The sequence below is a fragment of the Pseudophryne corroboree genome, chromosome 4, assembly GCF_028390025.1.
Source record: "Pseudophryne corroboree isolate aPseCor3 chromosome 4, aPseCor3.hap2, whole genome shotgun sequence".
NCBI classification, from domain to species: Eukaryota; Metazoa; Chordata; class Amphibia; order Anura; family Myobatrachidae; genus Pseudophryne; species Pseudophryne corroboree.
In genome coordinates, this window is record NC_086447.1 from 300,776,199 (window position 1) to 300,789,120 (window position 12,922).

General features: G+C 42.0%; 1 pseudogene; it reads left to right on the forward strand.

The window, feature by feature from the left end:
* The first annotated feature begins 12,319 nt into the window (after positions 1–12,319).
* On the forward strand, positions 12,320–12,438 carry LOC134912377 (5S ribosomal RNA; annotated as a pseudogene).
* Positions 12,439–12,922: the final 484 nt, after the last annotated feature.

Sequence of the window (12,922 nt, forward strand, 5' to 3'; positions counted from 1 at the left end):
AACTTGCAGATATAAACAAAGTCCTGTGCCTTCTAATCACACTGTAGAAACAGTGCTATGAACATACACACTCACAACAGCGGCACGCAGGAAAGAAAACAAGTTGGAAACAGGTCTCCTGGTCAACGTTTCAATGAATGTATCATTTTCGTCAGGACAAAGTACAAGCAGTTACTCACCACATTTATGTGCTCCCCTTCACCATTTTCCCGCTGGTACCTGCGGCGGGTGCTCCTCCCGATGATGTCACCCATGTGCGCCCCATAATGGTATATATTACTGGCAAACATCCTTAATTATAAGAAACATCGGGGGTAATCCAGACCTGATCGCTAGGCTGCGTTTTCTCACAGCCTGCGATCAGGTCCGAACTGCGCATGCGTATGCACTGCAAAGCGCAGATGCAATGGACCGCAGCAACAGGAATCGTTGCGTAGGGGCGGAATGGTGCAAAAAAAGCGATCGCAAGTGCGATCGCAAGGTGACTGACAGGAAGAGAGCGTTTGTGTGTGGCAAATTACCATTTTCAAGGAGTATCTGGAAAAACGCAGGCGTGTCCAAGCGTTGGAAGGGAGGGTGTCTGACGTCAATTCCGGTCCTGGACAGGCTGAAGTGATCGCATCGGCTAAGTAAGTCCTGGGTTGCGCTGAGACTGCACAAAATCAGTTTGTGCAGCTGTGCTACACATTCGTTCGCACACTTGCACAGCTAAAATACACTCACTCAGTGGGCGGCGACTATCTGATTGCAGGGTGCAAAAATCGCTGCCCAGCAATCAGGTCTGAATAAGGCCCATTGCAATCCAAAAGACCCATACAGTCCATTGGGGGCCAGAGAGTCCACCTGATAAATCCAGCTGGCTTCTTTTTGCAATAAGAGTTTGCTCCTGTCCCACCTTCACTACTCAGGGGCAAATTCTGGTCAACAATTTTGTGTTACATGGCAGTCAGAGTATGGCAGATAATGGCAAAATGCCTGGCCACTGGCTGTTTACTGATACCAGAGAGAATGGCTGCTCCAATAGTAGACTTATGGAGGGCCATTCTCTCCTTAAATTGACATTCCGTCATACCGACATATACCTTGCCACAAGGGAAATACAAACAATAGACAACAAATTTAGTTGCACAAGATTGTGTTGTTTTTTGAATGGACATCCTGACAGAGGGTGGCGAATGACCTGTTAGCATATAGCTGCAAGTTACACAGCACCCCTTCTTAGGGGTTGACAAAAAAGTGGTAAACCTATTTTTGCGTTTTTATTCAATCAAACTTTATTGTACATTTCCAGCTTTGTTCTGTGACTATGGTGATGGGTGCACATGGGTAATGTTATCGGGAGGCGCACCTGCTGGTGGGACCAACGGGAAGCAGCGGGAAAATGGTGAGGGGAAGCACATAAATGTGGTGAGTAACTGCTTGCACTTTGGCCTGGTGAAAATGATACATTCATTGAAACGTTGACCAGGAGACCTGTTTCCAACTTTTCTTTCCTGAGTGCCGCTGTTGTATGTTTATAGCACTGTTTCTACAGTGTGATTAGAAGGCGCCGGGACTTTGTTTATATCTGCAAGTAAACTATTTGAGTGCCGGATCCAAACTCCTGAAGGGGGTGCAGGGATGTTAGGGCCACTGGACCTGTACTAAAGTGAACCTGTATCACTATGAACGTGTACTGATATGATCCTGTACTGCTATGCACCTGTAGGTCCAAAGCGTGTCGAGCGCAGCGAGCCTGCAAAGGGACACGCTGTGCTCTCCGTTGGGATCCCGCCTGTCAGGATTCTGGCGTTGGTCTTATGACCGCCGGGATCCCATACTTAATCCATTGAGACCTATAGGTGCTACATCAGTATTAGAAGAGGTAAGAAAACTCATCATAATCAGCAATTTCACTAGTTCTCTTTTCCATAAAACCTGAGAACAGAAAATAATGTATTTTCTCCAGCTAAAATGCTGGAGAAAAGCCATTTGTATGTTTAGTAAATAAAGCCCTATGTATGATTGCATATAACCTTAACATACTGACCAGTTATGGGGTAAAATATATTTTATGTGCCTTTGTAGTTGAAGAGATACATTCTGCTACCCTCTAGTGGTATAATTAAGAATGAACATTTACTACAACAGTTTTTTTTATATTATACTGTATGAGCAATGAAGCTTTTTGCTTTTTTCTTAATACATTTTATGAGTTTTATAATTACAAAATACAAACATTCGATGGTAATTAATGGGAAAAAAACTGCTCATGGTAAAGTAAACAGAAAATGCCAAAGTGCATAGGTGTTTCTATTAGAGATGAGCGGGTTCGGTTCACTGAGATCCGAACCTCCCCGAACTTCACGTCCTGAGCCCGGATCCGAGTCCGGCTCGGGACTTCCCGCCAGACTCGGAAACCAGAACGAGGCACAACGTCATCATCCTGCTGTTGGATTCTCGCAGGTTTTGGATTCCATATAAGGAGCCGTGCGTCGCCGCCATTTTCACTCCAGTCCTGGAGAGTGTAACGAGAGGACGTGTCTCTCTCCTCAGTGTCTGTCTGTGCGGGAAAGTGGTGTGGCGACCTGCTCTGTCTTACGTGTGTCATTCCAGTGCTGTGTTGTGCTGCATCAGTCCAGTGGTGGTGTCTTCTGCTGCATCAGTCCAGTCACAGTGGTGGTGTCCTCTGCTGCCATATGTCCAGTGCTGCTGTATAAGTCCAGTCCAGTGATGCTTTGTTGTGCTTCATCAGTCCAGTGGTAGTGTCTTGTGCTGCATCAGTCCAGTCACAGTGGTGGTGTCCTCTGCTGCCATATGTCCAGTGCTGCTGTATAAGTCCAGTCCATTGTAGTGGTGCTGTGTTGTCCTGCATAAGTCCAGTGGTGGTGTCCCTGTGCTGCTGTATAAGTCCAGTGGTGCTGCTGTATAAGTTCAGTGATACTGCCGTATATATCCAGTGGTACTGCCGTATAAGTCCAGTGATACTGCCGTATAAGTCCATTGATACTGCTATATAAATCCAGTGATACTGCCGTATATGTCCAGTGGTACTGCCATATAAGTCCAGTGATACTGCCGTATAAATCCAGTTAAGTGGTACTGCCGTATAAGTCCAGTGATACTGCCATATAAGTCCAGTGGTACTGCCGTATATGTCCAGTGGTACTGCCGTATAAGTCCAGTAGTACTGCCATATAAATCCAGTGGTACTGCCGTATAAATCCAGTCCAGTGGTACTGCCATATAAATCCAGTGGTACTGCCATATAAATCCAGTCCAGTGGTACTCCTGTATAAATCCAGTGGTACTGCCATATAAATCCAGTCCAGTGGTACTGCCGTATAAATCCAGTGGTACTGCCATATAAATGCAGTCCAGTGGTACTGCCATATAAAACCAGTCCAGTGGTACTGCCGTATAAGTCCAGTCCAGTGGTGCTGCCATATAAGTTCAGTGGTGCTGTCCTGTGCTGTATATTATTTACTCCAAATAAAGGGGTGATTAATATTTAATCCAAATAATTTTTACAGGGCTTGCTCTGTGTGGTGTAGAGGTACAGTCTCCTGTGCTGCATTTTGTTATATAACTCCAGAAAAATAATGGAGAACAAAAATTTGGAGGATAAAATAGGGAAAGATCAAGAACCACTTCCTCCTACTGCTGCTGCTGCCACTGCTGTTGTTGCTGCTGGGAGTCGATCATCATCCCAGAGGGGAAGTCGGAAGACCACTTGTACTACTTCAACTAAGCAAATGACTGTCCAACAGTCAGGAGAGGATTGGGAAATAAAAGTGCCCCTGGAAATTTTTTTTAGAAGTGACCTCATGTGGGCTGTACCAAATCAACTGTAGGTGGAACCAATACCAAAGTAGGCGGGATTTTTACTTCAAAATGTAATGTAGGTGGAGTTATACCATTAAAAGGCAAAGCATGTCATATTAGCTGGACCTAACATATTAAAAAGTTTAGAAAGTATTGTGTTGTAGCAGAAGAACTAAAGTTAAGAAATTAAAACTGGGATGACATTTATATACTGTATATATAAATGTGTTTATATCTATTATATACACACACACACACAAACAAACAATACATAATTTATTTATATCTATATATATATATATATATATATATATATTTATATCCAGAGAAGTTGCACTCGCATACTGAACTGTCAAACTGCTGGGGTGCAATAGCCAGAGATCAGTCCCCTCCAGAAGTTGTCTCAAACATAGAAAAAGTGACAAGGAACGCACTCACCAGGCTTCTTCAATAGTGAAAATGAGATTTCTTTAATTCAGCTCACATAGTTTACAGGGTCCGGGTCAACGTTTCAGTCCTCTATGGAACCTTTGTCAAGACCAAAATTTTAGGCTGCCATCCCCTGGAAGGCATGCTGTTCCCTGTAGTGCCAATGGGAGATCCTGGGGGTGGCTCCTGGGTAAGTTAGCTCTTTGTCTGGATGTGTTTTAGTAATAGCCTTTATCATGAGGCTTACTGTGACAGATTACATGTCCCCATGTGGGCACTGCTATTATGTAGTGTTAGGACTGCTGATATTGGAGAAGCCGTGAAGTGGCTCAGCAGCTTAACATGTGTTTGCAAACGTGTGACTAATTCTCTGAATTTCTATTACCAGATAGGTTCAGGTATGGTTACAGGTAATTTTTAGTGTGCTGAAGGGAAATTTAGGGGTGGGATTTGCAACCCCCCCCCCCCTGTCTGTCTGTGACCCCTCCCCCTTTCCAGCATATGATATATAATTATCTCCAGGAATGACCAAGCAAATACCATTGTTTGTCTGCTTGTGTGCAAGAGGCATTGCATGGGAGCAGTATTTGGAGTCATGCTGTTCCCTGTAGTGCCAATGGGAGATCCTGGGGGTGGCTCCTGGGTAAGTTAGCTCTTTGTCTGGATGTGTTGTAGTAATAGCCTTTATCATGAGGCTTACTGTGACAGATTACATGTCCCTATGTGGGCACTGCTATTATGTAGTGTTAGGACTGCTGATATCGGAGAAGCCGTGAAGTGGCTCAGCAGCTTAACATGTGTTTGCAAACGTGTGACTAATTCTCTGAATTTCTATTACCAGATAGGTTCAGGCATGGTTACAAGTAATTTTTAGTGTGCTGAAGGGAAATTTTGGGGTGGGATTTGCAACCCCCCCCCCCCCCCCCCTCTGTCTGTATATATATATATATATATATATATATATACACACAAGGGATTAGAGAAACAGCAGGCACGACTATCAGAGACTATTCCCACTCGTGGGTGTCCACAACACCCATAGAGTTGCAATAGGGCGAGCGCAATGAGCCCACAAGGGTCTTCTTGCGCTCGCCCCCGCCCCCCCCCCCCCTCCGTATCCCGGCAGAGGTATGCTGACCGCCGGTCACGCATACCCAATCCGCAGGCACAGCCCCTGTCTTAAGTGCCCTGGGCCCCCCGAAGGCTTAATCCAGCCCTTGTCTAGTGGTTCTTGCGCACCCAGGGTAGAGCACCTGCAGCATTACAGCAGCAACCTGTCCTGAAGTTCCCACTAATAAGCCCTACACACTGGACGATTAGTGCGATTTGAACGATGATCAATATGAATGATGATCGATAGCATTCAAATTGGCTTGCATTGAAAAACGATTTAAAACCAACGATGAACGACTGCGGGGACGCGCATCGTTCATCGTCGGTGCCTCCATACTAAACAATATGAATGATATAGCGTCCTTTCTGAACAATATTGTTCATATCGTTCATAGATATCGACCAGTGTGTAGGGCCCATTAGAGTCAGCATGCTGGATGGGATGTACTAAAAGGAAAATGCATAAAAACCTGTTTTCTGTGTTCTACCGCATTTCCTGTATTTACTAAGACTCGGTGTGTGGTTGGGGGCAGGGCCATCTTTTCCAGTTTCCTTCCTCCTTAGGCTACGTCCTCGGAACATTGCGATAGTGGCCCGTTCATTATTTATCTGGGACTATACCATCCGGAGCTTCCTGCTAGCCCCCGGCCCATCTCCTCTTATTCCACTATTTCATAACTCTGCCTTCCCTCTGAGTATGTACAGGTCATCCTTTTCATTTGTGGACAGGCGGGAATTTTCTTTATCTCAATGAGATCGTCAGTGATGCCAACTTCCCATCGTTCTCCGAGATCCAAGCTCATTTGTCACTCCCCACTAGCGCATGCAGGGGGGGTTTCCAAGTACCCAGAAACCCCCCCTGACGGACCAAATGTATTTTTTTTTAAATCTGGCAGGGTCTAGTGGCCAGCGATCGAAGCCCCGCCCCTTCGCAGCTATATGCCGCAATTCGCGGGTCGGTGGTGAGGGGTGGAGCCAATATGACATTTCACATGGTGTCATATTGGTTCCACCCCCTCGCAAACGACCCGTGAATCACGGCATATAGCCACGAGGGGCGGAGCCTAATTATGAACGTTTCCCGGGCACTGCCCGGTCCCCAGCTCTGCCAGCAGCCAATGATCTTCTCCTGCAGAATTCAACCTCAGGGCACGCTCCAGGTGTCAGTGACAGTGTAAGTGTGTGTTTGTGTGTATACTGTTTGTGTGTATGTGTTCTATGTGTATGTACAGTATATATTCTGTGTGTGTATTTGTGTGTATGTGTTCTGTATATGTACAGTATGTGTGTTTTCTATGTGTGCGTATATGTTCTATGAATGTGTGTGTGTTCTATTTATGTATATCTGTATCTATTTGCATGTGTTTTATGTGTCCATTTGTGTGTATGTGTTCTATGTAATGTGTGTGTTTATGTGTCAATCTATACCTGTAGATTTCATCCAATGTGTGTTTATGTAGGAACTTCTATTTACCGTGTAGGCAGAGTATATCATCTCCGGCGTGCCAGCTTCGTGTGCATACTTGTATCTTATCTTACTTGGAATCTTATGTGTACATTTTGCACATTTTATTATTTATTCACCTTTGCAAAATCATGTACTCTTAGCTGCTATTTATGCGATGTACGTTCTCTAAAGGATCACCCCAGTAATTACTACTCAGGTGTGAGTGCCAGACCATACCACAATATATACAGTGTGTGTGTGTGTGTGTGTGTGTGTGTGTGTGTGTGTGTGTGTGTGTATATATATATAAAACATATATACATATAACATATATATACATACACACACCCACACATACATATATGGATTACTGTGGTTTCTCAGTGAACAAATTACCACGGCTAACAGTGCCATTTAGGAGTTACGCTTTATTCCATCATCAGTTACATATGTGCATAAAGTAACTCTGCCTGTTACAGTATGAAACATTATTTCTAAGTAGCTAATAAGAACTTTATACTACAGCGATTCATGATTGTTTCAACCAGCTTTCCGTTCTATGCTGTGATGAATCATTTCAGCCGATACAAACAGCTCCAATGGCTTGTTACTTTTGAAGCGATTTCTTTCTTCAGACTATATATAACGCGGCTTTCCAGTAAACAAGGGATATCATTCAACTTTATATATATATATATATTTCCCGACTCTCCATTTGTTTGAGATTACATTGCTGCTCCCACGAGCGCTGCTGTTTTTTCAATTCTTTGTATCTTCTGTCTAAAGGTATACACACTACCTTTTATAGCAGTGAATGAGGGACCAGCAACAATATTGATTTTATACATTGGCGCTTTAAAGCAATAAGGATTCTTTTTCATTTGATCTTTTATGTCTCTTTTATGTCCCATGTTTTTATGTCATTTTTTAATATGTTAATGTATTTTATATAAATACCCTTGTGCTTTCACTCTGTGAAAATATTGTTTTAGTGGCCTTTTTTTATATATAAATAAATTACCATATTTATGTCTTTTTGAAGCAGTCTCTGTATACATCTTTGACACTGTCGAAGTCAAAAACATTACATAAAAAGAACATACAAACTACACACATTATGAGTCGCAATACTTGCAAATACGCGCAGCGAGCACAGCAAAATATGGTAACACACGCATTTACATGGACGTGCCACAGAGATGGATTCAACACTTATTTCATGCAGTACATAATTATAATAATATCAAGCGCCAGACATCATGATGATTTAAAATTATATAATGAAGTAATGTCATGTATGTGTATTATTTGAACGAAGCAAGATAGACCGGTCATATTTACTATTAAAGCAACCAGATTAATGTGTAGATTCATTTGATACTTGTTATAAAGTTGTAGGACATAATTATGATTAAATGTATGTAAGCTAAAATTACTTTTATTAGAACAATAGATATTCCAAACAGGTAGTGGACAGGAAGCTCAGGCCAGCCCCTTTGGACGTCCCCAAGGCTGAACCTGTTTGGCATATACAAAGAGACTAGTGACTCATCATGAATGAGTAAGTTCCCTCCCCCAAAAACTAGATAACACATTGCTGATCACACAGGAGCTCAGTTCCTGTTTTGGTCTCAGCATAAGATGGAGTCCCAGCATGATTTTAGAGAGAGAGAGAGAGAGAGAGAGAGAGAGAGAGAGAGACATAAGCATTGAGGGAATGGTATTGTATTGCTGGCCTGTAAATGTATGTAACTGTATGTAACTGTATGTATTAACTGCTTACTGTATGAGTTGTAACTATAGGTATACTGTACATTGTAATATATTGAATCCATATCCTTTTAATAACAAATTTATACATCAATGAGCTTTGGAACTCAGATAATGTGTGGGTATATTGTTTTCTCTTATGGGATGCAGTGTTTTGCGATGTACAGCGCACTTTTATCGTATATGGTAATAAGATGCGCCTGGCGTCTGCAATATATATTAGAGCGGGCATTTTAAATATTTGTGAGAAAGCAATTTGGCATTCACAGATGGGGGCTCGTATGGGATATCAGGGTCTTAATGATGCACTGTACATTACAAACGCGGCTGTATTCGACCGGCTCCGATGGACGCATCGTGACGCTGATGAAAATAACATCCACGTGTATTGTTGTGATATCAGTAAGCCAATGATATGAAATTTCAAGGGACAATGCGTTTCTCAGAATATTTAAAATGCTAAAATTTATTTTTATTGTTGCAAAACAAAGTTCAAATAAATCATATTGTGTTTGATTCAGATTGGATTGTTTATCTGTTAAGTAGGTAAAAGTACATTTAAAAGTTGCTGCATAGCCTTTATATAGTTTTTTTTAACTCAGGCCTAAAATAACTTCTGGTGCTTATATAATGTGTGATTTCTTTGTGACAAAGGAAGCCGCATGGTCTGTCCTCCATTTTGGACTAACCACATGGCATGTCCACCATTTTGTGTAAACCTCATGGATGTGGAAGGGCGAGGAGCAGTAGCAATTTTGGGAAGGTCATTTTCTAAATAGCTGATTTTCTGTCTGCTCAGAAAAATCAGTTTCCTTGGTCACATCAAAGACCATTTATGAGTTACCAATGCATTTATTTAGCCCATGCCATAGTCAATTACAAATAGTTTCAGTTGGGCCTAGTGAGAGTAAATGGTAAGATAAATGCTTGGCTTGGTAAAAAAAAATTGCACATAGATAGAAAAAGGAAAGAAAGAGTTGGTTTTGTTTTTTTTCCTTCCAAGACTTGTAGAATCTGCTTACTAGGGAAGATAGCCATTGAAATGCAAATTAACCTGTGTAACTGCTTTTTTTTACAGTGGAAAAGCAAATAGCTTTGATATGCAAATAAGAGGTAAGGTGTCTCATAGGAAACCAGTGAATGGTACATATATATAATATTATTATAATTATGTGTATATTTATATCAGTGTATGTTCTGCAAGATAGCTATCCAATCTGAATCATATCATTTAAATTATTGATTATTGCTAGAGTCATTATAGATCTGTGTGAAATAGGATACATTTGTTGCTATATATGTAAATTTGAAATAACAGTATTTTAAGGAAGTAAATGTCTAGACACAAATGCAGGTCTGCATAAAAGTTTATACAGAACAAGTTGTGTCTAGTGGGCAATAGTAATTAGTATTGTTCACATTTATAGAGCTGTGTGATTTGTTTTATTGCGGACGCAGGGTTTTGTACACGTGTCTCGGACAAAGTACAGGACTGCGCACGCAGCGTAAGAGACATGCACGGTTGCGTGTTTACAGAGTACGTAAGAATGCGGGCGCTAAGTACAAATTATACAATAGTGTCGTTTAGTTCAAAGGTGGGATAGTAGACATTTAATACAACAGCACAAAACTACCCGGTTTCTAAAGCAGATTAGTATAAAAATTTTGTTTAAACTGTATTGCCTCTGGGGTAAAGCTGCCTATCTGAATGAATTGAAATTTTCTGTACAGAAAAACCAAAGTGTATTTGAGTGAGCGAACGTAGGAGTGAGTGGATATTGAACCCAGGGAATTCGGGATCCCGTAGTGTGGTACATCAAGTAAGTGGAGGCTTGGTGGCGTGAGGCGGCTGACTCACGTTAGTATAAGGTTTAATACGCAAATCGTGACGAGATTTGCAGAGGAGCGTAATAGGGAATTGTGCATTGTGTAGTATTGAAGTATAAAGGTTTTTTGTTACGCTCCGAGCTGAGGGTCACAGTTTGTACATTGACCCGTGTTTGTACAGCAGATAGGTAACAAGTACCTATACGCTGTGTGATTGGACCACGCATTTGTGGGTGCGATAGATAGAGCAACTTGATATCCCTTTTACGAGCTTTTGCGAAAAATCGCGGTATCATTAGCGCTGTATAGAGCATAGCGTGATTTGTGTATAAAAAAAGTGTATAGGGAGTTTTCGCTGGTCTCTCTCAGGAAAATCTCCAGCGGCAGATATTTACTGGAAAAGGTAAGTCACTCCTAACACTTCCAGTAAATAGAAACTAGATAGGGCCTCACTGGGTATGCGGTGTTCACTATTGGAGTGAGTCGTGGTACTCAGCGGAGAAGGAGCGAGTGAAAGCGCTAGGTGTCTTTCACCATCTATTTGCGGTGTGCATTGGGGATTGCGTTTATTGGCAAAAAGTCCACGATGGGATCCAATTGCACAAGCAGTGGGCGTTTGGTAGCTAGGGTTCAGGCTGAAGAAGAGTTGGGACCGAGAAGGTCAGACTCGGGACCGAGAAGGTCATAATTGCGACCGAGAGGGTCAGCAAGGTTTATTATGTGTGAAAAGTATGGTTCACACACGGAGGCTTTTTGCAATGAATGGTTATGTATGACTAACAAAGATAGGGTACCATTCCCTAAGTTGGGCAGCTTTGAGCCAGAGGTATTGCAGAACTTAAGGATAAGGATATGTCTGATAAAATCCAGAAAACAAAGGGTCAGACATACAAAGTGTTTAAACTAGTGATGAGCGGGTTCGGTTTCTCGGAAACCGAACCCCCCCGAACTTCACCCTTTTTACACGGATTGTCCCGTATGGCTCGGTTAACCCGAGCGCACCCGAACGTCATCATCCCGCTGTCGGATTCTCGGGAGATTCGGATTTTATATAAGCAGCCGCGCGTCACCGCCATTTTCACTCGTGCATTGGAAATGTTAGGGAGAGGACTTGGCTGGCGTCCTCTCCGTTTATTCATTGTTGAGTTGATGCAAATATTTGTGCTTACTTATATCATTGTGGGGACTGGGGAGCATTCCTTCTCATTTGACCAATGTGATATTACATGTTCAATTCATTGGTACATGTATGCTATCTATTGTTCCTCCTGTGACAACAGCATTCCCTTGTATGCATATGACTATTTACTAACCACGCTACCTGAGGGCATTCCTGCTGCACTTTTTACACAGGTCATTTACACAGGCAGAGCCTGTGTTGGCAATATTGAGCATTACTCACCTGCATATGCACCAGTATCTTGATTCTACTGGTGGATTCCTTCTCATTGACCAATGTGATAAGACATGTTTCATTTATTGGTATATATATGCTATTTATTGTTCCTCCTGTGTCAGCAGCATTACCTTGTATGCACTTAATTACTTAGGGGATATTTCCACCAGCTTTTCTGGCTATTTTTAATTAATCTGTGAATACGGCATAATCCCTTATTGCTGAGTTATTTTGAGTTATTTCATTTATTTTGTTCATATTTAATTTGTAATATTTCTTGCATCTATTCTTGACGTCAGCAAATATGTGTTAGCAGGGCACTCCGCATTCAATCATTTATGCCTTCTAATTCTAATCCTGACTCTTTTCCTTCCGTGGACTCTCATCTATGATCCTGGATGCGTAATACCACCTATGTGGGACCTACTGCATCCAGCCTAACGTAGAAAGCAGATCCACACCTTTCTGTGACCCATTGTCACCTTCTCTCTAGTATATAGGTGCACTCTCATTGGCGTCTAACCCACCCATTTGTCTACTACCATACCACACTGCCAGTGCCCGATCTCGTCCGATCTTGGAAGCTATACAGTGTTGGGCTGTGTCAGTACCTGAGGGGGAGACTCACAGGGAATACACAGTGTAGTAGACTCTTTATCCTTGCGATGTGCGTTATCTGACACCAACAGCAGTATCACCACTTGATTTCATCTTCTTCTCTCTATTTTTTCTACCCTTTGTATGCATGCTCTGTTAATACAATGATTTAAGACCCTCTGAGCTCTTATTTATAAACAACCACACAGTGCATTTGGTTGGTGACTGGTGGGAAGTGGGTAATGTCTCACTATCCATTGCCGGACCTGTCCAGCTCTTTCATATTTGATAATTGACCATAATCTGGTCTCAACAATACAGATTTTCTGTACTGGTTGGGCTGAAACGGATGTAGAATAGCAAAGTGTCTACATCCTTTCTTATCACATCTTGTGAGACTGGACCAGAACATTCCTTCATTTTTTAAAACGATTTCTTTTGAAAAAAACTTTTCGATTTAATATGCATTTTAAATCACATTTAGTTGTTGGATCCTATTTTGTCTAATGGGTAATCACGAGACACTCTTTTTAATGTAT